Source organism: Protopterus annectens, chromosome 9.part0 (assembly GCF_019279795.1).
Source record: "Protopterus annectens isolate FY-2018-M chromosome 9.part0, PAN1.0, whole genome shotgun sequence".
Lineage (NCBI taxonomy): Eukaryota > Metazoa > Chordata > Ceratodontiformes > Protopteridae > Protopterus > Protopterus annectens.
Window position 1 is genome coordinate 631,470,891 of NC_056743.1, and position 25,957 is coordinate 631,496,847.

The following is a 25,957-nucleotide window of genomic DNA, read 5'->3' on the forward strand; positions in this document are numbered from 1 at the left end:
TACCATTACAAATACAACTCAAACCATAAATGTCTGAGCATTGACATGCATGGGTTTTTGTAAGGGATGTAAATTCCACTCATATGATTATTATCATTTTATTTATTTATTTGACATTTGTTTATTGGGAAGGTCCGAATGGGTCAGAAAGAACCCATTTTCAGCAGAGGCCCAGGGAGAAAAGCTCCAGTTATGTACAGACATGTACAATTTTTATAAAGATGACATAAAAATTGCATGAGTTATAAGTACAAATAAGAGGTGTAAAAATAAAACTTTATACAGATATACATTTATATTTAACTTGTGCACTTAAACAAATTCCTGCATATAATAACTATCCCATAAAACTGGCTTCATCTTTCCTAAAAGATTGTTTTCGCAGTTTATTTAATATGATCAGGTTTTTACTGTTGTTAGCCAGTAGATGCCACCATATACAAACATTGGGATAAGTTTACACTCTTTCTGTACCATTGCTTATAATTATATGATAGATCATATTTACCATAGAGTTATTTTGTTTAGCTTGAATATATTAAACAGATGGGCAGATTAATGTACTAACACCTTCAGGGCAAGATACTGAAAAAGGAAACCCGTGAGCAGATGCTTACCAAGAAAAGTACAGGCTACACAGTTTCTCAGTAACCACATGCTAACTTTTAAATGCATATTTTCAAAGAAGCAAATGAGTATTACAAACAAAAGTGCAATTAATAAAACAGATGATAACAAGTTTCCTTAAAATATTGCCCTAGAACCCACCGTGAGTTATAAGCCTTTTGAAATAAAATTCTAGTCAGTTGTAAAAAAAAAATAAATAAATAAAAATAATTCCCCTTACTCCATGAAAAGGTGCTGATCATGATGAAAGCTAACAAGGCTTTGGGTTAAACCATTTTCATTTCTAATATTGATTTTATTTTCTGATTTATTCGGGTTCTACCCAAACCACTGTGGTTTATTATTGTACTCTCTTCTTTATATCAGTTATGAATTATAACACCCACCATTTTCTTTTAAATAAAAATTCTGGTCAGCTGTCATTACTTGGCATGGCTGGTCTTAAACCATTTTACATTTCCTTAAAATTTGTCTCATGTAACATTATCCACTTAGTCACTGTTGATTTCACTGTGGTTTATTTTTTTACCCCCACCTTTAACAAATGAATCTCTCCCTGGCTGTTGTATTGGTTCATTTGTCTGGAGGACAAGGCCCTTGTATCCTTCAAGAACCTGAGATGGTTGATTGAGTAGAAAGGAAGTTTAAATGAAGAGGCCAAAGCTAGAATCATGGAGCTGCAGCTAACTGGCACAGAGTGTCAGGGATAGTGTATGTGAATCACAGAAGAATGCCAAAGAAGCTACAAAACCCATTGCAACCAGTAGTACAGTGTGGTACAGAAACCTGGGCAGTGAAAGCACAGTAGATGAAGAAGCTACAGGGGATGGAGATGGAGTGCCTGAGATGATGGTAGGGTGCACACTGTGGAACAGACAAAGAAATTAGGACATCAGAGAAGAAGGCCAAGTAGTTCCAATTGCAGGTCAGGTAAAAGGGAACAGATTATGGTGGTTTGAGCAGATGTGCAGGAAAGCAGAAAACAATCTCGAGAAGAAGATTTGGGACAGACAAGAGGAAGTCAAGAGGAAGCGAGGACATCCAGGAAAGAGATGAATGAATTGTGTGAGACCTGCGGCTATGAGATATGAGTGTTGAAGAAGGTAGAAGACTGTCATTGAATCAAGAGAGGTGTTGACAGTTGATGTGATAAACTGACCCCATGTAGAAAATATTTTGAAGGGAGATGATGATGATGATGATGATGATGTTGAACAGCCCATTATCCAACTCTTTTCCCAAAGGGTGAGGATTGAGTTTGACAGGAATGAGACATCATTTAAGTAGAGATTCAGCATTTTTTATTGTACAGGCCAACATTGCCTTTCAAATGCAAATAGACATTCAAAGAGAGGGTGTGTAGTGGACTGATACATGGGGTATCAATTGCTTTCACAAGTAATATGACCTTTAAAGACTATGCCCCTTTGCAACAAGTACCTTTGTGTGTTTTCCATTCTCCAGTGAGGAATCTAATATGTAGCATGCATCCATGCAGGCCTTCCAGACTCTGAGCAAGAGATGCAGACATAGTATTGCCACTCCCCCCTCCACTTCTGAGAGCTCCCTTCAGTGGTCAGGTAATTTCTTGAACCACAGTCACTTGGTTTGCTGGGCTTTTTCAATTTATGTAGTTGAGATTGTCTTATTTAATCTTTATTGCTGAAGAAATACAAGCACCGACTGTAACCAGAGTTTTTTAAAATCTTTAAACATACATTTTTTTAATTGAAGTATGCATTTCAGAAGATTCTAGGACAATACTTTAAAAACCTTTATTGTTACAATCTGTTTCTTTAAATGCACATTTATTTATATTATTTATTTAATTCTTTGAAAATAGGCATGGGGAGTACATGAATCCTAGAATTAATAAATAATTTAAATTAAATGAAATCAAATGGGGACACAGTGGCATAGCAGTTAATGTTGCTGTTATCTCACAGCTCTTTATTCTCCATTTTGAGTCTTCGCTGGGAGATCCTTCCAGCATGTCCTCCATATGCCCATGGGGGTTTAATTGGGTTGTCTGCTTTTATCCAAAATCCCAAAGCCATGCCATCAGTTAATTGAAATTCTTCCAAACTGCCTATATGTGTATGTACCAGACGTGAACTAGTGTGGAACAGACTGCCACTGGCATGCTGGTCAAGGTTGTTTTTTCTGACTTTGCATCCACTGAGCACTGAAATGGGACACATCTCTTTTATTGTGGTGAACTGGACAATCTGGGTAATCAGAGAATGAATGAATGAATGAATGAATGAATGAATGAATGAATGAATGAATGCAAAGAAGCTAATTGATTGGGTGATTGCTTGATTGATTGGCTGATGTATTTAATGTTATATAGAAAAGTACTGATTTTGGAATACCTGCAATTTATCATTATCTGCTTAAATAAATTATTATAAGCACAGCATAAACATTTCAATAAACAAATGTATAAAATAACCTAGAAGCGATCCAGAATTATATAAACTTGCTGATTAGTTATTGATTATTAATTGTGTTTGGTTTTATTCTTACATTTTTGGTGTTTGATAATTTCCTTCATGTATAGTTTGTAGGATTTTATGGTTATGAATATTTAAATTTTCTCTGCTTGGCTGTTGTTATGTGTTTGATTTTCTATACCACTTACTGAAGAACTCAGTGGCTTGTGAACCAAGAATTCCAACAGAAAAAAGTGTTTTTCTGTGTTGGAAAGGCATTGATTATGGTGCTAAGGAAAAGATGGAATATATGATATAGACAGGAGCATAGGGACGATACTTAGCAAGCAATCACAGGAAATTTAACATACATAGCCAAGTACACATTTAAGTAGATGCACTTAAAGTTCTTGCTTTGATTTTTGAGCACTTAATAAAGCTTGGTTCCTAAATCAAGCATGCTTTTAATTTTCATGGTTAGAAATCTTTAAAGCATTTTGAACTGAGTAATATGTTTTGATTTGTATATATATCATGGGGTAGATTGTGTTCAGTGATGATAAGGAAAGAATACTTTGATAGGACAACTTATTTGGATCCTGAGAGAGTATTTCCAGGAAAATTGCCTGGACTAGATAGACTGTTTTCCTGACTATGTTGAAAATGTGATAATCAAATGATAGCGAGTTGTACACTTAAGTACATAGGTTGCATGTGACTAAGTCTGCCTAAAGAGGATTACCACTGAAATTTATGAGGAGGGAGCAGCTTCTTTGCTAAATATTCCAATGTTGTAATAAGTTTATTTTAGTTTGAGAATATTTTTTATTTTAAGTACACCAGCACTGTGCATATACCAGTTCTTTGTGGTGCTGTTTAGCATCTGTGGATGAGTGGTAAGGCCATAAATACATAGTCAGGACTAAAAGACCTAAGACTGATTATCTATCTAGATAATTATATGAATACTAAGTTTGTTAGGAATGTTATGGTTGATAAAATTGATTATTTGGATGTTGCTTTATGTGTGAAAATATTGTTGTTTTGAGTATATACATAGGAAAGAAACTACCTCTAGTAATGTTTGATGATACAAATTGTCATCCTGACCATGTATTAGGGACAAATTCTTGAGGCTTGCAAGACTATGCAATAAATGGTGTCATTTTTTTAAAAGAAGCTGAGAGAATGATTAAGGTGTTTAGGAAGCTTAATTATTCTGATGATATTATCAGCTAAGCCTACTTAGCATGTAATAATGAGAGAGAGAGAGAGAGAGAGAGAGAAAGAGAGAGGGAGAGGGAGAGAGAGAGAGAGCGAGAGAGAGATAAAAGTCATTAGGCTTTAATAATAATGACAGTGATTATCATATGAGATACTGTGGTGTGAATAGATATAAGGATAAAAACAGTGATTACATACATACTATGTCAGAATATGGAGGTTTTAGTAAGATTCTGGAGACTCTAATACGTAAGCATTGGGATATAGTTAAGGAAAATGATGATGCATTTTGTAATTTAAACATATGGCTTACTTTTTCCTATAAAAAGGGAAAAGTATTAAAGACATGTTAGTTCACAGTCATTTTTTTAAGGAAAAAATATGTTTAAGAGCTGCGCTACCACAAAGGACCTTTCCTTGTGGTAGTTGTAATATCTTTAAGTATATAGTAAATTTGTTGAAATATGTTAATGACGGGATTCTTTTCTAGCATTTTCTTTCTACTTGTAACTCTAAGGCAGTAGTGTATGTAATTAGCTGTTGTTGTGGGGTCTATATTAGTTCATCAAAACTCCAATTCCATGAATACCTATTCACTGACCCGTATTCAGTGAACATCCTTTTATTGATCATACAGATCAGCAAACTTTTTTTCCAGGGCACTGAGTTAGTTGGCTAATATGTGAAATCTGCCCTTTTCCCACTGTAGTATAATCTTGGAGTTAGTATATACCCACTTTGTATGCAATTAGCTGTTGTTGTGGGGTCTATATTAGTTCATCAAAACTCCAATTCCGTGAATACCTATTCATTGACCCCTATTCAGTGAACATCCTTTTATTGATCATTCAGATTAGCAAACTTTTTTCCCAGGGCACTGCGTTAGTTGGCTAATATGTGAAATTTGCCCTTTTCCCACTGTAGTGCGATCTTGGAGGTAGTATATACCCACTTTAGTGGGTTTATTATACTGTGGTGTGTAACACTTGGTATGTTGGCCTACTAAATTAGTTACCTAGGAAATTGTTCGCTGATCTGTGAATTCGATAAAAGGGTAGTTTGCTGAATACGGGTCAATGAATAGTTGTTTGTTGAACTGGAATTTCGATGAAATAATATAGACCTGTTATTGTGTGCTATGATATATGAAAAAAACAGAAAGTTTAAGAAGGTTAGATTGCAAGAACATGCATGTGACGTAAGAAATCAAAATCTTAATAATCCTATTACTGAACACCTTATTACAACAATATAAGGGTAATACTGATTTCATTAGGTTCCAGTATTATTGTAAATTGTTGCTAATGTTAGCAATGAGGGCAATTTAAGTAGGGTATTATCAATAAAGGAAGCTGATCTTAGCTTAAAGTTTAACAAGTTACAATCAGGTGGCTTAAGTGATGAATTACATTGGATAACACAAAATTTTTAACTTTTTATTTTTATGTTTACGTGTGTGTATGAGAATATTAATTTTAACTGCAGTTTTAATTGTACATTGTGGTTACTTTAAATGTGTTTGATATTTTAATTGATGTTGATCATGTGACTTAATTTTTGCATTTATGTTTTGTTTTGTGTGATTTTGTTGTTAGTCTTTAAAGGCATGTTGCCGAGGTGCTAGACAGCAGATAGTTTTACTCACACTTGTGGTTTATATGATGAGATAAGCAGTATGCACTAAGTGACCACTGTCCACAGCCTGTAGAACCTTCTCAAAGAAGCTTACTGGGGTCAAGAGACAGGATGTGCTTTTAGCAAAACTAAACTGAACTGATATAGGGGTAGATCAGTTAAGTTGGTTTGCTATTACATTATCAAAATCATGAAACATTGAACACTACAAGATCAAACATGTATATTTGATGTTTCATAATTTCGAATACGTAACAAAAAACATAAATCAACTGTTGTAAGCAGCACCCCCCCACACACCCCGGCTCCTTAAATATACCAACTCCGAGATTGCACTATAGTGAAAAAGGGAATATTTCCCTTTACTGCACTGTAGTGCGATCTCGGAGTTGGTATGTTTAAAGAGTGGGGGGTGTGGGGGGTACAAGGGGTCTTGCCCCCTGCTTACAACAGTTATTTAACTGTTGACTTTTTTTTTCTTTTTTTCTTGTAGTTCGAATTGCTGAAACTTCGATTAACTGTGTTTGATGTTTACAGTTTCTAAGTTTCAGCAATTCGATAATGTAATAGGAACCCAATTAAATTGCCAATGTCCAAAAAAAGTTTTACTATGACACATTCCACAGGTTTGTATATAAGGCTGGTAAGGCTGATGGGTCTGTAATTACCAGAAGAACAGACAGGCCAGCAGAAAAAGCAGGAATGATGCAGAGTCAAAAATACAATATATAAAGGTTTATTTGTAAACCCAAATAACCACAGACCGGTTTCGGCAGAATATGCCTTCCTAAGTGTGTTACAGATGGATAAACAGATCTGTAATTATCCAAGTCTGTATAGGGAGCTCCTTTGTGTAGAGGAGTAACAGTGGTTGTTCTCCAGGCATCACGCACAACTATTTGGAATAGTCTGAGCCTGAATAGTCAGTAGTAGATCAACAACATCAGAACCTTAAATTATATAACGAAATATTATTTGGGACTAGATAGTCCATGTGTCATAAATAATGATTGTTTTCTTTATTTCAGAGATGGAGGATAAGGTGACTGAGTACATTATAGTGTCTCTGATGAGGAGTATAGGTGGTGGGAACTGGGCAGCTCCCATCCAATCTACTTACGTTACAGTTTGTGTGGAAACAGTCCATGGCTGAATAGTGTAGTTCATGTTTTTTGACCCACACATACAGCATGAAATCACTGAGATGATTTGATTGCAGGAAGTCTTCATTCATTCCAAGAAGCTAGTAGTAGATTGGATAAATAGAATGGTTTCATTCTGAAAGAACTGACTGGTACCAGTGATATCTCCTTTACAGTATCACTGCAGGATTTTATGAGAGTAGAATAGATTTCCTGTTACTGACCAGCAAATTACACATGTAACAGAGTTTGTAATTTTTTTTTTCTGTTACTGCAAGCAAGTCACCTCTACTGATTGCTCAATCAGCCAGCAGGAGTGCAATAGGTAAATCCTCTACTCAGAGGTGATTCTGTGTGACAGTATACGGACATAATTGTATCTGTAAAATTGCTTATCTAACATATGCAACCCTTGCTTTATCAGCTAGTCTTTTTGGGCCCTGAGACTTTATTATACTTATTGCTGCTGAAGAGTGAATGTGCACTATGCATTGAAAGACATCAAGGATTGTCTGTCCTAACCTTCCTGCCATACTGTGACAAGCCATAGATTAGTTGCTATATTAACAATGTGATGCAAAACTTGTATTTGCATTGACTTCTTTTACAGCTCGTCCTTCTTCGGTGAGTATGCAACAGACTACATAAACACTCAGATTAGGCAAAATAAATATATATTATGTAAAACTGGATCACGGTCAAATGGGGCCCTAGGCAGGACAGTTGATAAGAGCTCTCCCAGATATTGCAAACCCTGCAGCCAGATCCCCTTCAAACAGCACCCCCAATGCAGCCAGTCCCTCTCCAGATAATATAGTGCCATATACTTGGAAATCTCTCCCCAGTTCCCATAAACCCTGTTCACACCTGTCTGTGTACACACTATTTTCTTCTTTACATCTACAATGATTACCATGTTTGGATTTAATCCAAAACATTTTTATTTCAATTTTTGTAGCACAAACGCTGATAGCCATTTGCTAAACAAAACAATAGTCTCACAATGAAAACAGACTTAGCATGAGCAACAATACACTTCTCTGCCCTTGAAACTCACATTTCTTAAAACATACAGTCATAGAAAATGCATCTGGCCAGTAGCAGATTAAGCGTACCTTTCAGCTGTTTACAAACCATGGGCCCCCTGCACAGAGTTTTAAAACAATGCAGAAATGCATGTGTTTTTTGGTTTACCTTCCTGATAATCAAATTATATTTGCTGTTTAATACAGCACCACTTGTTAGAGAGTGTGTTTTACATTTGTAGTTGTAAACATTTTTCCAGTGAGCAATGAAACAAAACATATGAACAAATAATGACAAAGCTGCCTGTTTCAGAACATTTTGACTATAAAAGACTACTTAAATGACTGTCATTATAAATCCACCAATACGGAAGTTTCTTTTTTTTCTTTTTAATAGTGAACCAACCCAACATGGTCTGGCCAAGCCAACATGGACCCTTCCAAAAAAACATGGGCCCCCTGAAACCAACATGGGCCCTGGGCAACTGCCTAAGTCACCTAGCGCTGGAACCAGCTCTGATATTATTTATTATTTAAGATTAACAGACATAGTACACACAGTGGAGGGTTACTGGCACAGAACAGTGCAGGAAAAAGCTAGCTGTTTGTTAAGATGCAGTTATGCAGTTTGTGCAGCAAGACTGTAGGAGTGGCATTTTACTGTGCACTAGGCAGGCAGGTGCTGCAAACTACATATTCCAGTAAATAACAAGTACTCGTGCAATCCAGGAAAAGTGAGTGTGCATGTTTAATTATGGAAGAATAGCTTTGGCAGGGTTAGCTACCTGAAAGTGTGAACACTGTGAAAAATGGGAAAAAGGGTTGTCGATGGGTGGATGGATGCGTAGATGGATGGTTGGATGTAATCCAGGAAAGATACAACAGTTCCCAAGCATGTCTTCTGAAACTGCATTGCATTGCAGTTACTCACATTATTGCAATGATGTTGTGTCTTTTGGCTTTTCCCGGTCAGGGGTTGCCACAGTGGAACTCCGGTCTGCTAATGATTGGCAGTTGATCTTTATGTGCTGAGTTGCCGGCCCTAACGCACAACCTTCAACGAAGGTACGCCCATTCATGCATGACTCCACAGTAGACGCTCTAGCTGAGAATCGAACGGGACAACGTCTTGCTGTGAGGTGACAACGCTACCGTGGCACCACCACCGTGGATACTCACATTATTGTAATATAACATAAAAATGGTAGCTGAAGGAGTCTATCCTAGTGATGAGACAAGCCCAGTAAACACTTTCCTTTCCTTTCCTTTCCATTCCTTTCCTTTCCTTTCCATTCCATTCCTTTCCTTTCCTTTCCTTTCCCTTTCTGTTGCTCATGGTCTCCAAAGTCTTTTTTGTAATTGCTTTAGCTAATGTAGCCTCTGCTAAACATTCTTGTAACTCACTTCCCTTGTTTATCCTCCTCTCAATGAAAAAATATTTTCTAATATTAAGACTTTACTTAATTCCTTTATGTGGAAGAGATGGCACTACTTACATCTTTTTTCATTCTTTTTAGCCTAATTCCACTGCCTTAGGTAATCATATTATATCTCCTGTCAATTGTTTTTTCACAGAAGAAAGAGCAGACTCTAAGTCTCACTTCTATCCACCACAACATCCTGATTTTTTTTCTCTATAGTCATGCAGACAGTGTGACATCTATTTTCCTGTAATTCCTCCATATTTGTTAGCAGTAGTCTAGGTGTGATCTTACAAGGGAATGATAGAGGAACATCAACAGTTTCCAATACCAAGATGCTGTCCTCTAGATAGCCACTCCATAGTGCTGAACGTTCATCTCCAGTATTAGAGAAAAATAAAATAAATAAATAATAAAAAAATAAATAAATACATACATAAACGATCCCAGATGAATAACGCTTTTTAACTTCTGTTAGTATTAACATAAAAATTTGCAAAGAAAAAATCCAGTTGTAGAAGGGTTGAAGCAAAACACTGAGAAAACTTTAGGGATATCCCAACAAAATGCAGACAATTGACAGATATGATTCACCCTAACATTTATTTCCCTCCATTACTGTTGCCCTGTTGTACTCAGCACAGAGGCATTTTATTTTTTCTAATAACAGCCACAAAGTCCTTCTTCTTTTGCATTTTTTGTGGGTCCTCCTCCCAGGTCCATATATACTCCTCAGTTATCATTCCCTAGGTGCATCACCTACACTTGGTTGGATGTGCAATGAGCTTCCACCTATCAGACCATAGAGTCAGACTTCTCATGTTCCTCTTCTGACACGAATTTCCACCTGTTACTACCCCATCCTGATCCCCTAGGTGCATCACCTGCACTTGGTTGAATGTGCAATGAGCTTCCACCTATCAGACCATACAGTCAGACTTCTCATGTTCCTCTTCTGACATGGATTTCCACCTGTTACTACCCCATCTCGATTATTTGTATCACTTGCAAAGAAATCTATCCAGCTTTTCAAGCCACATGTCAGGTCAGAGACAAACACATTAAAAAGGATTTGGCCTAAGAGTGATTTCTGCATATCTCTTTATGTCACCCCACCAACAGTCCAACTTTACTTCTACTTCTAATCTCTGCCATCCTGCTTAGATTACCATGTGTTACTATCCTCAAATTTTCATAAGAAGCCTGTGGTGACTGGCCCAGTCATAGGCTTTGCTGATTTTCTACAGGGGTTGTAGCTGTTTACCTCTGTGCTAATGCAGTCATAGAAATTTGTCAAGTTAGTCAAACAATAACTTCATGTCATGAGTCTATGATGGAATTTTTAAGTAGACCCATTCTACACCAGAAACAACAACGTGAGCCTTGATGTCAGGACCACTTTTCATCATTTTACCAACTAATGTAGTCAGGATCAACAGCCAGTAGTTCTCTTGGTGGATACTTGGTCTGACCTTGACATTGGTCACCTGCATTATTTGCTTCCAATGTCCTGGGACTAACCCTTCACTATGAACCTGTTAAACAGCTCTGTAAGACTTTCATTTAATGTCCCACCAAACTTCTTGAGGTTAGAAAAAAGGAGTTCATTAGGCAACACAATGCATTCCTCACTTCCTGAAATGCTACCTTCTTCCCTAATTATTTGTTTACCCCAATATTTTGGTCCTGCAGTGTCAAGAGGGTTTCACAAAATGCATAATTCTTTATGTAGGGCATCAGTCAGTAGCACTCTGCATGCCCCGATGTGACTGTAAGACCCTGATACTTCTTATCTTTACATATTCCTACCCTGACATCACACAAACTCAATGAAGACAGAAGGAGAAAAGCAAAATTGTACCATGACCCCCCCCCCCAAAACGTGCACGCTGATTGGCCAGCGTGCACATTGTAAATCGAGTTATACTAATGGAAAAAGGTCCGGTCGCCCGGACTTTTTTCCATTAGTATAACTCTACTTTTAAAACACTGTCTCGCTATGTTAAATGGGTTTAACATAGCGAGACAGGTTTAAAAAAAAAGCAACGGAGAAAGCAAGATCTCCGTTGCTTTTTTTTTTGTGTTTCGCTATGTTAAATTGGTTTAACATAGCGAGACAGTTTTAAAATAAGCAACGGACATCTCCGTTGCTTATTTTAAAACTGTCTCGCTATGTTAAACCCATTTAACATAGTGAAAACAGTAAAAACAAAAAGCAACGGAGATCTTGCTTTCTCCGTTGCTTTTGCCCACAGCTCTGATGTACTGCGTTTTCCATGAAAAACGACTCCAGAATTGGCTGTCAACATCATCCATACATACTTTTTAAAAGCATTATTTACTGCAACTTTCTCATTGAAAGGTTTATTTTGAAGAATGTTTGCAAATTGTGAAAAATAGTTTACCAAAACCATCCTTCCTGCGTCTGTTTTTTCCTTCGCAGAAGGATTCCTTCCACACAGTGAAAATAATCCATTCATCAGTAAGAGAGCAACCATGACAATTCAAGCATGCATGTGTAATGCACGCAGAACAGGAAGAGGATTTTTCAATTGTTTCTCTTCCTGTAGGTAATCCAAAGTTATTCGGTAGCAATAATGGCTTTGAGCAACACCTTACAGTGTTCCCTGCACTTGTTTTGATTCCAGTATGTGCATTTCACAACCATCTGATTGCGATAATAAGTAAGTACCAAATGTTCTTAATGAATTTCATCTAGTCCTGTTGAGATGGATAAGGCAAACCTGCTTTTAAAGAGACCACTAAGAAGACATCTATCATCAAGCATTTTTTCAGAGACACAATAAAAGTGTGTTCCTATTTTTTTCAACAACCTTTATTAAATCTGAAAACAAAACTGGAAACCACATTAATGCCATTAATAACTGTATCAACAATGCAACAAACTATATATAGAGATACCTATACAGAAAGAAGTAATACTGAAAGTAAAATATGAGGACATAGACCTTAAAACAATATCGACCAAGCATATGCATTTCATAGACATGACAAATAGATTGAACTTGGTCACGTGATCAGTGTTTGACCCCCCGTCAACCAATTTTAAATAAACAAACAAATAAATAACTTGCCATCCTGTCAATCAGAGTGCACTGGACAGTAAAATGAAAATAGTACAGTAATCTTTAAACCAAAGATTTTACTTTTTTTTTTTAAATGACTGCTTTATTTTGTTAGGCATGCCAGATTGCCAAGAGCTGACTATCAGTTTATTTTCTTCATTTCTTTTGGGTTTCTAATGCCATGACAGGAATGGACCTCATTTCTGAGTTAAAGTTTGATTAAAGTTCATGAAATTAGTAATGTCTCAATCTTTGACGTTAGCCAAACATTTTCTTCGCAGCACCCGCAATGTGCCAGGAAGTGACTCCTTTTGCTGCTCCTATGGAGTTACATGTATCAGTAGCATATCTAAATACGACTGTAAATTCTTTTTTTATGAAACCCATTGCTTCTACTGTTATTGAAACTATTTGTGTGTTCTTCTTTTATGTTCTCCTTGATTCTGCCTGCAAAACCTGGTATTTTATGACTTTGTGCCTCTCTGGGTGCAGCAATTTCAGTGATCAATGTTACTTTTCTCTTCATTTCCTGGACTACTATATCTGGTTTTCTCACATCTGTTTTTGAACTGCTGGTAATGCGTGATCCCATGTGATATACAGTTCATCATTTTCTGTAATTCTTTGTGGCTCATCTTTTCAATGATTTTCAGCTACTTCAGTATTGTAATGTTTACACAATCCCCAGTGCAACAGTCTTACCACATTATTATGCCTTTCAGTATACTGGCCCTCTTCCATTAATGTATCGCACCCAGCAACAATATGGGCAACTGTTTCCAATTCTGTTTTACAAAACCTGAATTTGTCTGTTTCTCCTACATGTTCAATCTCACTATATAAACCAACATGTACATAGTCCACTATCCTGGGCCACTAATATTAACCTTTTGATTTACATTCACATCTCCTTAACCATTTCTATATCAGATCCTAATCAACACAAGGTTGTTCCAGGAGTTTTCTGTAATTGCAACTATACTTATGCCTTCTCCACATTTCTTGCCTTCTCATCTAATCCTTCTCCTTATATTCTTTCTTTTGTTTTAAAGCATATGCAGTTGCTGCTTGACTTTTGTCTGCTTCTGGTTTAAGTCCATTCCTGCTTGACACCAATATGCTTCTACTAAACTAAGCAGGGGAGTTAGATGTATTCTGCTCATAGTTTCAAACTTTCAGTATGTTCAGATCTGGTGAAGTCAACAGATTTGTCTGCAGTCCTATGATTACAGATTTCTACATGTAATCAGTTTTGAGGAAGCCCATACCTTCTTCAGAATGAGGGGTATATAATTTTTGTATACACTGATTGTTATAAATCATTTGATAAGAGTGAAGCATGTTTCTTATTTTCCTGTCCAACTGATCCAATACATTTTGGGGCTAGTCAATCACTCCAGAACTGTAGGGAGAACAAATTGGTTTATAACCTGGATTTTGTTCCTAGATGTCAGAGCTGTTTTCAGTATTAATTTTAATCTTCGAAAATATTCCTTACTAAATTTTTTCACATTTTTTCATGTCTTATTGTCCATCCATCATCAATTCCTAAATATTTATACACTCCCTCCTGCTCAAGTTCCTTTATATCACATTCCTGTCCTAGACTAATATTTTCTTGGTGCTGCAGCTTTTCTGCTTTAGAGGTTACTTTTGCATATTTATCAAGACCAAATGGCATTTATATATCATCTGAGAAAGTTTTGACCACTTGCAGTTGCACTTTCATTTCCTCATCTGATAAAGCATACACTTTTAAATCATCCACAAAAGAAGATAGGTCTAGTCTTTACACTTTTTGCCTTCTGGAAGTCAAATTGTTACCATAACATAATGGGTTAAGGGCAAGATAAAAGAACCTTGGTGACAAAGAGTCACCCTGGAATATCCCACTTGAATGTTTATCCCTGTGATAATAATTTGTCCTTTATCATGGTTTAGCTGTAGATTGGTTTGCCACTGTTTCATGGTCAGTGTAATGTAATCAAAATGTAGGGTGTATCTGTAAGCACTTCTTTATCCATGAATGTAGGATGCTGTCATGTACTTTTTGTAGCCATACTTCTATTATTCCACTTTTCACAGTTCTCCATTATGCATTTATTTAACAAATGATCATTTGTTCCATATGACTATATTTTACTACCCTTTTCTATTGCCATGATTGAGTTTTTTTCTAAATGACTATAAACTCTATTGGCATCAGTTGTAGTATATAGTTTATTCATTGCCAGAAGGCAAGTTATTTGGTCTATAGCTTTTTTAGGCTAGCTTGTAGGTTCACTCTTAAAGAAGACTGTCATTTTTCCCATTGTTATTAAGGTTGGTGAAAGTTTGGGATGCACATGTAAATAACTCTAACTCAGGGTAAATCTTCATGTAAAAATGTTAAAACATTTAGCCAGGAGTTAGGTACAGCATCTGGACCTGGAGTTTTCGAGTTAGGAGCTTTTCTTAATTTTGTTTCAATTTCTCCAAATATAAGTTCATCCCATTTCATGTCCTGTACATTAGAACTTCTTATTCTTTCTTTTACTTCTTCCTGTCCATTCAGCATCTTTATGTTCCACAGGATCTTCATAGATATTTCTCCAAAATGTCTTTTTTTTGGTGTTTTTCTATTCATTGTCCCGTTTCCCAATTCTTTATCAAACTATTTTGCATCATCAATTAATTACCTGTTTTATACTTTTCCTTTGTGTTTATCTGCATATCTTTTATTTTCTTCTGCCTGTGCTGAGATTTTAGTATATTATTTGCAATAGTGTATGGTAGATCCTGGTCCATTCTGATACTGTAGATTACCTTTATCATGTTTATCTTTCTTAGTATTTTTGTTGATCTGTTCTCTAGTCTGTACTTTTCTAACAGTGACAATTCTTGTTGTAATTGCTTTACAGTTTTCTCTCTTCAATACTTCCATGATGACATTTAATTTCTTACCTTCCTTTCCCTTCTTGCCCTGTGTTTTTGTGGTAAGACTTTATCTGTTATTAGTTTAGCTGCATTGTAATATATTATATTTATTTCTATTATATCACATGCATTTCTGTGAATAGTCTATTCACATTATTATGGAAAAGACAATGTTAACATTCCTAAGCATTCATTGCCATCATGCCATCATTCACCATAGGTGAATTGTTTCCTTGCAGACATTAATGATCCCAAAACTGATGCTGTCTATGGATTGGAAGATTATTTTAGGGCATTACAAGTGGAATTTAATAACATTCCTCAGATTTTGTCTACTCTTAGGATAGTTCCTAATCATATGAAGTTAGTCATCTTTGTCTGTGGGTATGTCCTGGTATCAGAGGCTATAACTGCCCTCCTATTCTTTAAGCTTATGTGGGGCATAACACATGTGTGAATGAGCTTAAACTGTGTAAAGCAAGGAATGGTACCTACCAATGATTCCACCATGAACCTAAGGCATTTTTCCACTGGTAGGTGTTAAGTAGATCCTCCCCCCAAAAAGGATCCTTGTGATTTTTGGCGTATATACATGTGGAATATTGAATTATGTAAACTGGAAGTCAATGAGTATTACAAGACTCAACCAGATATTTCTTATCATCTAAAGTAATATCCTGTGAGAGGATGGTAATTGGCTGGAAATAATACCTTCAAAAGCAGTTATTTTTGGAAGACAAGGTAGCTTTTAGCCACTGAACATAGACACTTGGTGTAAATTGAAAAGTGTCTGGCTGACAAAGATATTAGATCCCAAAAAATATAATGATGGAAATCCATTTTCAGTACTGAAAATAGACTATCTCTGTCTGGTATCACCCAGCACTATCCCATCTTCAGAGTGATTCTTTGCCAGGTAACTTCTGCAATAAAAAAGGCTTCAAGTACACTAGAGGCTAATACTTTATTTCTCCCATCCAAATTACCCCCAAGTGTATGACTGCTAATTTGGGGGGAAGCCATATTGGTTGCATAGTAAACTGCACTTGCATCATTTGACCTAGGGGAGCTGCCAGAGCATAAGACTGAAAATCATGTAGAAATAATCCACCAGTTCTAAGCACTAATATGTGCATTTTCATTGAGATTCTAAACACACAGTTTCTCCACATAAAATAAGAAGCCATTCTTTGCACATCAGTTACATAAACAAGATAACTGCCTGACTAGAAATAAAAATTTGGGCAGACAGGCTGTTTTTATAACATTCAGTTTAGTCAAAAAAAAAAAAAAAAAGATAAATTAAGGTCTTTCCACCAATGAAGACAATGTGGCAGGTCCACAAGAAATGGTTTAGCATTACATTAATAATCCTGATCTCTGCTTAAGGACAAGATCCACCCCAGTGTCAGTGCTACTAAACTGTGATAGGTGGGTCAAATGTAAAGTGCACTTGTCATTCAAGTGGAAAAACAACTATTTTATTAAGGTTAAGTATAAGTCCATAGAGCTATCAAACTGTGATAGATGGGACCATTGTAAAATACATTTCTCATTTAAATGAAAAATACTATTTTATTAAGGTTGAGTATAAGTCCAGAAAGTTAAAAAAAGAACTAGTAATAGTGGAATGTGAGGAAGGTATTTATAGGCATTGTTAAACCAGATGACATCATCATCTGTGAATCATGGAAAGAAAACTGTGTGTGCCTAGGACATACATGAATAAATGCTAAAGATGAATGTAGAGACTCCTGTGTAGTGACTCCAATTAAAGGATCAGAGGATCTAGATTCCAAGAGGATGAATATGAAGGAAACGTAGCTCTACACACACAACTATATGGAGAAAGAGAGGTAGAATGCATTTTAGCATTATTGACAGATTAAAATAGCTGAGTTATAAAGGAGTAATGATAAGCAATACACACCACTTGAAGTGTGGTATTTTAAAGTTTTTGAGAGCCCTTGTTGTATGTAGAAATCAGAACTTGTTCAGTGGTAAACCATCAATATCTGGATCAATAGCACTGGTAATTGTCCAGGCTACATCTGACAGAGAGACTAATAAAGTTTCTAAAGCACTAGAAAAACACCTTAGCTGACCTGATAGGGACAGTAAACCTTATCTAGCATTACCTTACCTGTAGGCATTTTAAACTCTTCTAACTTCCCAACTACTAAATTGCATCAAATGACATACAAAAGGAAATTAAGCTATGATACACCATAACAATAGCATCTGTCCTCGCAGATTTCCTTAATACTACTGCTTCCTTCTACTGCTTACCAGACAAGGAAATTATTCCACTTAAGCTTTGTAATGTTATAAAAAAGCATTAATTTTCAAAACATGAAATAAAAATATTTTTATGTCAGACTATTAACCCACCAGGCATCACAACTAACCATATTTTGGAGAAAGATTGCTATTTTCAGGACTGTGTTTCCCCAGAATATGATGTACCTATTTAAAAGCTTGATTTACTCCTCCACACAATTTTTTTTTCTCAAATTTTTTTTTATTTTTCAAATGCATTTGAATGAATTCCATAGTATTTATACATAGCATCTTAAATAACTATGTACATTATTTACATTAGCATGACACTATAACAGATCTTAATGTATACAGTTACTTTATAAGCATGTCCAATCCATTATCCGAGTGTCTGATCAATTATTGTATAGTGTCAATCAATGATACAACTTTTCCCCAAGGGTTGTTGATAAATGGTTTTGGATAAATTCTAAGTTCTTTAATTTTAATTTCCACAAACCAAGTGCAAAAGAACAAACAAGCAAAACCAAAACGTGAGGTGCGAGTACCAATCCAAGACACACCGAAAGATTCCACAAAAGTACTCCAAAGATCTTGAACGCCAATTTATTTTAAAATAAAATGCGTTTTCGCCGCTACAAACAAGAAGCAGCTTCCTCAGAACAACATCACTGAAAGGCGCCAAAAAGCATTTTAAATATGTACAGGAAGTTCTTTAAATGACATAATTTCCTGTCTTGGCGCTCCTATTATGGAACAGACAAATAATAAGTATTATACATTAAATGCAATAAAATAAAAAATATATATGCAAGAAAAGCATTTAAAATATATTAAATTCATTTGTTATTATTATATACTTTAACCTTATAGTCAATAAATTCCTGAAGATACCTAATTACTACTTATACCTTTAAAAATGTATTTATTATACAAAATTAAAAAATTAAAAACAATGAAAACATCCAAACATTTATCTACACTATATGTCTGCATGACAATTAATTCACAGGGATAAAAACTTTAAAATTTTTAATATATTTTTTATATATATCTTTTTATGTCAGAGGGAAATCCTATCAATTAGTATATTATATATTATAATATATTCATATTTTTTCACCTCAAACATCAGGCCTATCTCATATAACTTTTTAATCAAAGAACTGCTGAGATATTACAGTTCTCATTTAAACCAGGGGAATTAAAAGCATCCAATTTAATTTGCCATTCCAATTCACGTAGCTCTAACATAAGAGAAAGGGGGCCACCTCTCACACTAGGAAGCATTTGGTCAACACCCATAAAGACAAACTTGTGGTCAGGGTAATTAGAAATGTGCTTAGCAAGGGCATTGTCAACCTTGCTATTTCTAATGGCATATATATGCTGGTAGACACGTTCTCGTAACTTTCGCTCGGTCTTACCAACATAAAATGCTGGACTGCATTGGCAAAAAGCCACATAAACAACAGATTTGCTCTCACAGTTAATTTTCTGATGGATATAGTATCTTTTCCCTTTTATAGAAAAGGATTCCCCTGGTCTAAAAAATTTGCACCAATTACAAGCTCCACATATTAATGACCCCTTACTTCTGTTAAATTGGTTGGTATGTGGTTTTCTTTGTAGCAATTCTTTCAAATTTTTTCCTCTACTATACACCACTTTTGGCAATAATCCTAACTTTTCTGAAAGGAAGGTATCATTACTATTAAAATGCCAATTTTTAAAAATGATATCACAAATTGATTTAGAATCAATACTAAAAGTGGTAATAAAACAAGTTGAAAGGTAAACTTTCTTATTTACTGTAATATCAATCTGAGTTGGCCTTGATGTCATAATCTCTTGTGATACATTTAATGAACTAACACTTTGGATTTCATGACTTTTATTTTCTTCTAATAAAGGTTTGTAAAAACCAGTTGATCGTTTGAATTTTATCTCCTCAATAATCCCATCAATGAGGATATCAGGATAACCTCTATTAAGGAAAAGATTCTTGAGAAAATTACATTCCTGTTTGAAGGAATGGACCGTGTTGCACATGCGTACGGCCCTCACTACCTGTCCCATCACTATAGATCGTTTCTGCCTTAGTGGATGTAAACTAGTAAAATGAAGTAGGGAATTGCAGTAAGTAGGTTTTCGATAGACCGCAGACAAGTATCTGTTATTTATTGTGTCTTTGGTCAACCTCACATCTAAGTAATCAATTTCATTTATAGAAAACTGATGTGTGAATTTGAGGAAACTTGTTGTACTATTCATATAATGTAATAAAATTTCCACATCTGATGCATTACCATGAAATAATATAAAAATATCATCCAAAAAACGCATGTACAAGCAAATTTTTCCTTTCAAATCACCATTTTTTAATAAATACTTGTTTTCCCAAAAAGCCATAAAGAAGTTTGCCATGCTTGCCCCGCAAGGGGAACCCATGGCTACTCCTTGTTTTTGGAGGTAATATTTATTGTCAAAAATGAAAAAATTAGACCCAAGGACTATATCTAAAAGTTCTGTGATAATATCTATTTCATTTTGAATAACCTCCAATTCTTGTAGCATTAAAGCTATCCACTCTATGGCTTCCTGATGGGGAATAGATGTGTACAAATCGACCACGTCGATAGTAAGAAAGTTATCACCTTCATCATATGTGATGTTATTAATATTACTGAGAAAGGACCACGAGTCTTTACAGACAACCAGAATATTCTTAATGTATTTACCCAAAATATGATCTATTAGTCTAGCACATGGGTAAGTCATTGATAGTCTTCCATCCACCAATGCTCTCGTAGGGGGATTCCCAAGATCCTTATGGATATTGGGAATTCTAAACATAACCGGAGCCTTAGGAAAAGAGATATCCAGAAAATTATATAAATCAATATTAATCTTCCCACTTAGAAACATATCTCTCAAATATCCTCTGATCCTATTATAGGTGACATTCATTTCGTTAAGGGAAGAAGGTCTGTAAGCTGGTGAATCCAGGACTAATAACATTTTTTCAGTATACATATCATTATCAAAAATGACCAACCCTCCCCCCTTGTCCGGTTTAACGGCTCGGACCGGGAGTAGGTTGAAATTATTCAAGGCTGTTCTCTGTTTCTTACTTATGTTAGGACTGGTAGGTGGTTTTACAGTCCCAAGACCATCCTTAATGTGTCTAATGTCCACCTCACAGACTTTTTCAAAAACACGTAACCCTATGTGCAAAGGGGGATTGAAAACACTAGGTAATTTTAAGCATGGCGTTGCATCACTGATTTCATTATTGAATAGTAAATTCAAATTTAATTTCCTCACAAAACTCTTCAAATCAATAATAGTTTTTGTAAGATCAAAATGTGCACTAGGAATAAAGGTATTACCACGTGCCAACAACTCAATAAGTTCGGGCTGTAAACTAACACTTGAAAAGTTATACACTTTAAAATCACCCTTAAGGTTAGTTTGTATGATGGGACATTCTTGAACCGCAGTCTGTATGTCATTAACAGTTCCAAAATTTTCTGTCTCAACAAAGGATGAATCAGAACTCAGTTGTTCCGAGCTCTGTTCCTGGTGTAATAGGTCTGTTGGGGCTGTGGACCTAAAAAATTACTTTGGTTACTATTATTTTTCTGGTAATTTTGATTATTATTACCATTCCTGCCTTTATAAGAGTTGTTAGCTTTAATCCTATTACTCGATCTCGTTCCATTATTCTGTGTAATTTCCTCGTCATTATTTTCAATAGGCACAGAAGGTGGATCAGGATCACCCATCTCAAAAGTATCCAGACTATTAACCCCTGTAGGTACTTCTCGTAAAGGAGGTATCTTTAATTTCGGACAGGCTTGTTGATTTTGGTAAGCCGTCCTGTCCCTACACAATTTTTTAGATTTATTTTGTTTCAGCTTTACCACCAGTGCATCTGTGCTATTAAATATTCTATTATAATCAAACTTGTATCTTAAAAAATCAGAATCAAGTTTGATGATATCATCAAGTTCACTGATTTCTTCTGTAAGTTTGGTAATATTAGAATTGTAATGCTTAATTAACACTTCAAGCAACTGTGCTCCTTGCCGTTCAAACAGCGCCATTAAGTCTGTATAAAACAGAGGGTCTTGTATAAGACCCGACGGAGGAAAAACACTCCGTAACCCCTTGGGGATGATGTTTTCACTTAGACATTGTTTGAAGTATGAGACTTCAAGTTGCAGTTTTTTTAATTTAAGCAATTTCATGTCCAATTTCTTTAAATTGTAAATAATAGTGTCTATACAGACAGTTTGAACGTGCATGCCCGTAGCCGGTCGCTCCTCCATTGACACTGGTGTAAATGCAAAAGGTTGCAAATTGTTGATCCAGTCTGAGATCATGGGAATGCCAATAAGCCTCGTACCAGTATTAATATTATTGTAGGTATCCTCAGTATTGGAAACTGGTGATTGTATGCGCTGAGCATTTGGTATAGGGACATCCCTCCCCGATGTAGAATGTAAAATTGCATGTAAGTCATCATTGATGCGATCACCACGCATTACCGGTAAGCCATTTCCCTCTGCTCCATTATTGATTCTATTTTTGAAAGAATCAATCCGTGAATGTAATGAGTCCATCCGCTGAGAAATAGAAAGGAGTAAAGCTCCTATATCAGTATCAGACGAACCTTGTCTCAAATTGTTACTTCCAAAAATGTTAGGTGTACTTGGGCTTCCCGCACCATCAGTAGCCATGATGAAACCACAAACCAAGTGCAAAAGAACAAACAAGCAAAACCAAAATGTGAGGTGCGAGTACCAATCCAAGACACACCGAAAGATTCCACAAAAGTACTCTAAAGATCTTGAATGCCAATTTATTTTAAAATAAAATGCGTTTTCGCCACTACAAACCAGAAGCAGCTTCCTCAGAACAACATCACTGAAAGGTGCCAAAAACCATTTTAAATATGTACAGGAAGTTCTTTAAACGACATCATTTCCTGTCTTGGCGCTCCTATTATGGAACAGACAAATAATAATATTATACATTAAATGCAATAAAATAAGAAATATATATGCAAGAAAAGCATTTAAAATATATTAAATTCATTTGTTATTATTATATACTTTAACCTTATAGTCAATAAATTCCTGAAGATACCTAATTACTACTTATACCTTTAAAAATGTATTTATTATACAAAATTAAAAAATTAAAAACAATGAAAACATCCAAACATTTATCTACACTATATGTCTGCATGACAATTAATTCACAGGGATAAAAATTTTAAAATTTTTAATATATTTATAAAAAAAGTTATATGAGATAGTCCTGATGTTTGAGGTGAAAAAATATGAATATATTATAATATATAATATACTAATTGATAGGATTTCCCTCTGACATAAAAAGATACATATAATAGGATCAGAGGATATTTGAGAGATATGTTTCTAAGTGGGAAGATTAATATTAATTTATATAATTTTCTGGATATCTCTTTTCCTAAGGCTCTGGTTATGTTTGGAATTCCCAAGATCCATAAGGATCTTGGGAATCCCCCTATGAGAGCATTGGTGGATGGAAGACTATCAATGACTTACCCATGTGCTAGACTAATAGATCATATTTTGGGTAAATACATTAAGAATATTCCGGTTGTCTGTAAAGACCCGTGGTCCTTTCTCAGTAATATTAATAACATCACATATGATGAAGGTGATAACTTTCTTACTATCGACGTGGTCGATTTGTACACATCTATTCCCCATCAGGAAGCCATAGAGTGGATAGCTTTAATGCTACAAGAATTGGAGGTTATTCAAAATGAAATAGATATTATCACAGAACTTTTAGATATAGTACTTGGGTCTAATTTTTTCATTTTTGACAATAAATATTACCTCCAAAAACAAGGAGTAGCCATGGGTTCCCCTTGCGGGGCAAGCGTGGCAAACTTCTTTATGGTTTTTTGGGAAAACAAGTATTTATTAAAAAATGCTGATTTGAAAGGAAAAATTCGCTTGTACACGTGTTTTTTGGATGATATTTTTATATTATTTCATGGTAATGCATCAGATGTGGAAATTTTATTACATTATATGAATAGTACAAGTTTCCTCAAATTCACACATCAGTTTTCTATAAATGAAATTGATTACTTAGATGTGAGGTTGACCAAAGACACAATAAATAACAGATACTTGTCTGCGGTCTATCGAAAACTTACTTACTGCAATTCCCTACTTCATTTTACTAGTTTACATCCACTAAGGCAGAAACGATCTATAGTGAAGGGACAGGTAGTGAGGGCCATACGCATGTGCAACACGGTCCATTCCTTCAAACAGTAATGTAATTTTCTCAAGAATCTTTTCCTTAATAGAGGTTATCCTGATATCCTCATTGATGGGATTATTGAGGAGATAAAATTCAAACGATCAACTGGTTTTTACAAACCTTTATTAGAAGAAAATAAAAGTCATGAAATCCAAAGTGTTAGTTCATTAAATGTATCACAAGAGATTATGACATCAAGGCCAACTCAGATTGATATTACAGTAAATAAGAAAGCTGACCATTCAACTTGTTTTATTACCACTTTTAGTATTGATTCTAAATCAATTTGTGATATAATTTTTAAAAATTGGCATTTTATTAGTAATGATACCTTCCTTTCAGAAAAGTTAGGATTATTGCCAAAAGTGGTGTATAGGAGAGGAAAAAATTTGAAAGAATTGCTACAAAGAAAACCACATACCAACCAATTTAACAGAAGTAAGGGGTCATTAATATGTGGAGCTTGTAATTGGTGCAAATTTTTTAGACCAGGGGAATCCTTTTCTATAAAAGGGAAAAGATACTATATCCATCAGAAAATTAACTGTGAGAGCAAATCTGTTGTTTATGTGGCTTTTTGCCAATGCTGTCCAGCATTTTATGTTGGTAAGACCGAGCAAAAGTTACGAGAACGTGTCTACCAGCATATATATGCCATTAGAAATAGCAAGGTTGACAATGCCCTTGCTAAGCACATTTCTAATTATCCTGACCACAAGTGTGTCTTTATGGGTGTTGACCAAATGCTTCCTAGTGTGAGAGGTGGCCCCCTTTCTCTTATGTTAGAGCTACGTGAATTGGAATGGCAAATTAAATTGGATGCTTTTAATTCCCCTGGTTTAAATGAGAACTGTAATATCTCAGCAGTTCTTAGATTAAAAAGTTATATGAGATAGGCCTGATGTTTGAGGTGAAAAAATATGAATATATTATAATATATAATATACTAATTGATAGGATTTCCCTCTGACATAAAAAGATACATATAAAAAATATAAAAATTTAAAAGTTTTTATCCCTGTGAATTAATTGTCATGCAGACATATAGTGTAGATAAATGTTTGGATGTTTTCATTGTTTTTAATTTTTTTAATTTTGGATAATAAATACATTTTTAAAGGTATAAGTAGTAATTAGGTATCTTCAGGAATTTATTGACTATAAGGTTAAAGTATATAATAATAACAAATGAATTTAATATATTTTAAATGCTTTTCTTGCAAATATATTTCTTATTTTATTGCATTTAATGTATAATACTTATTATTTGTCTGTTCTATAATAGGAGCGCCAAGACAGGAAATTATGTCATTTAAAGAACTTCCTGTACATATTTAAAATGCTTTTTGGCGCCTTTCAGTGATGTTGTTCTGAGGAAGCTGCTTATTGTTTGTAGCGGCAAAAACGCATTTTATTTTAAAATAAATTGGCGTTCAAGATCTTTGGAGTACTTTTGTGGAATCTTTCGGTGTGTCTTGGATTGGTACTCGCACCTCACATTTTGGTTTTGCTTGTTTGTTCTTTTGCACTTGGTTTGTGGTTTCATCATGGCTACTGATGGTGTGGGAAGCCCAAGTACACCTAACATTTTTGGAAGTAACAATTTGAGACAAGGTTCGTCTGATACTGATATAGGAGCTTTACTCCTTTCTATTTCACAGCGGATGGACTCATTACATTCACAGATTGATTCTTTCGAAAATAGAATCAATAATGGAGCAGAGGGAAATGGCTTACCGGTAATGCGTGGTGATCCCATCAATGTTGACTTACATGCAATTTTACCTTCTACATCGGGGAGTGATGTCCCTATACCAAATGCTCAGCGCA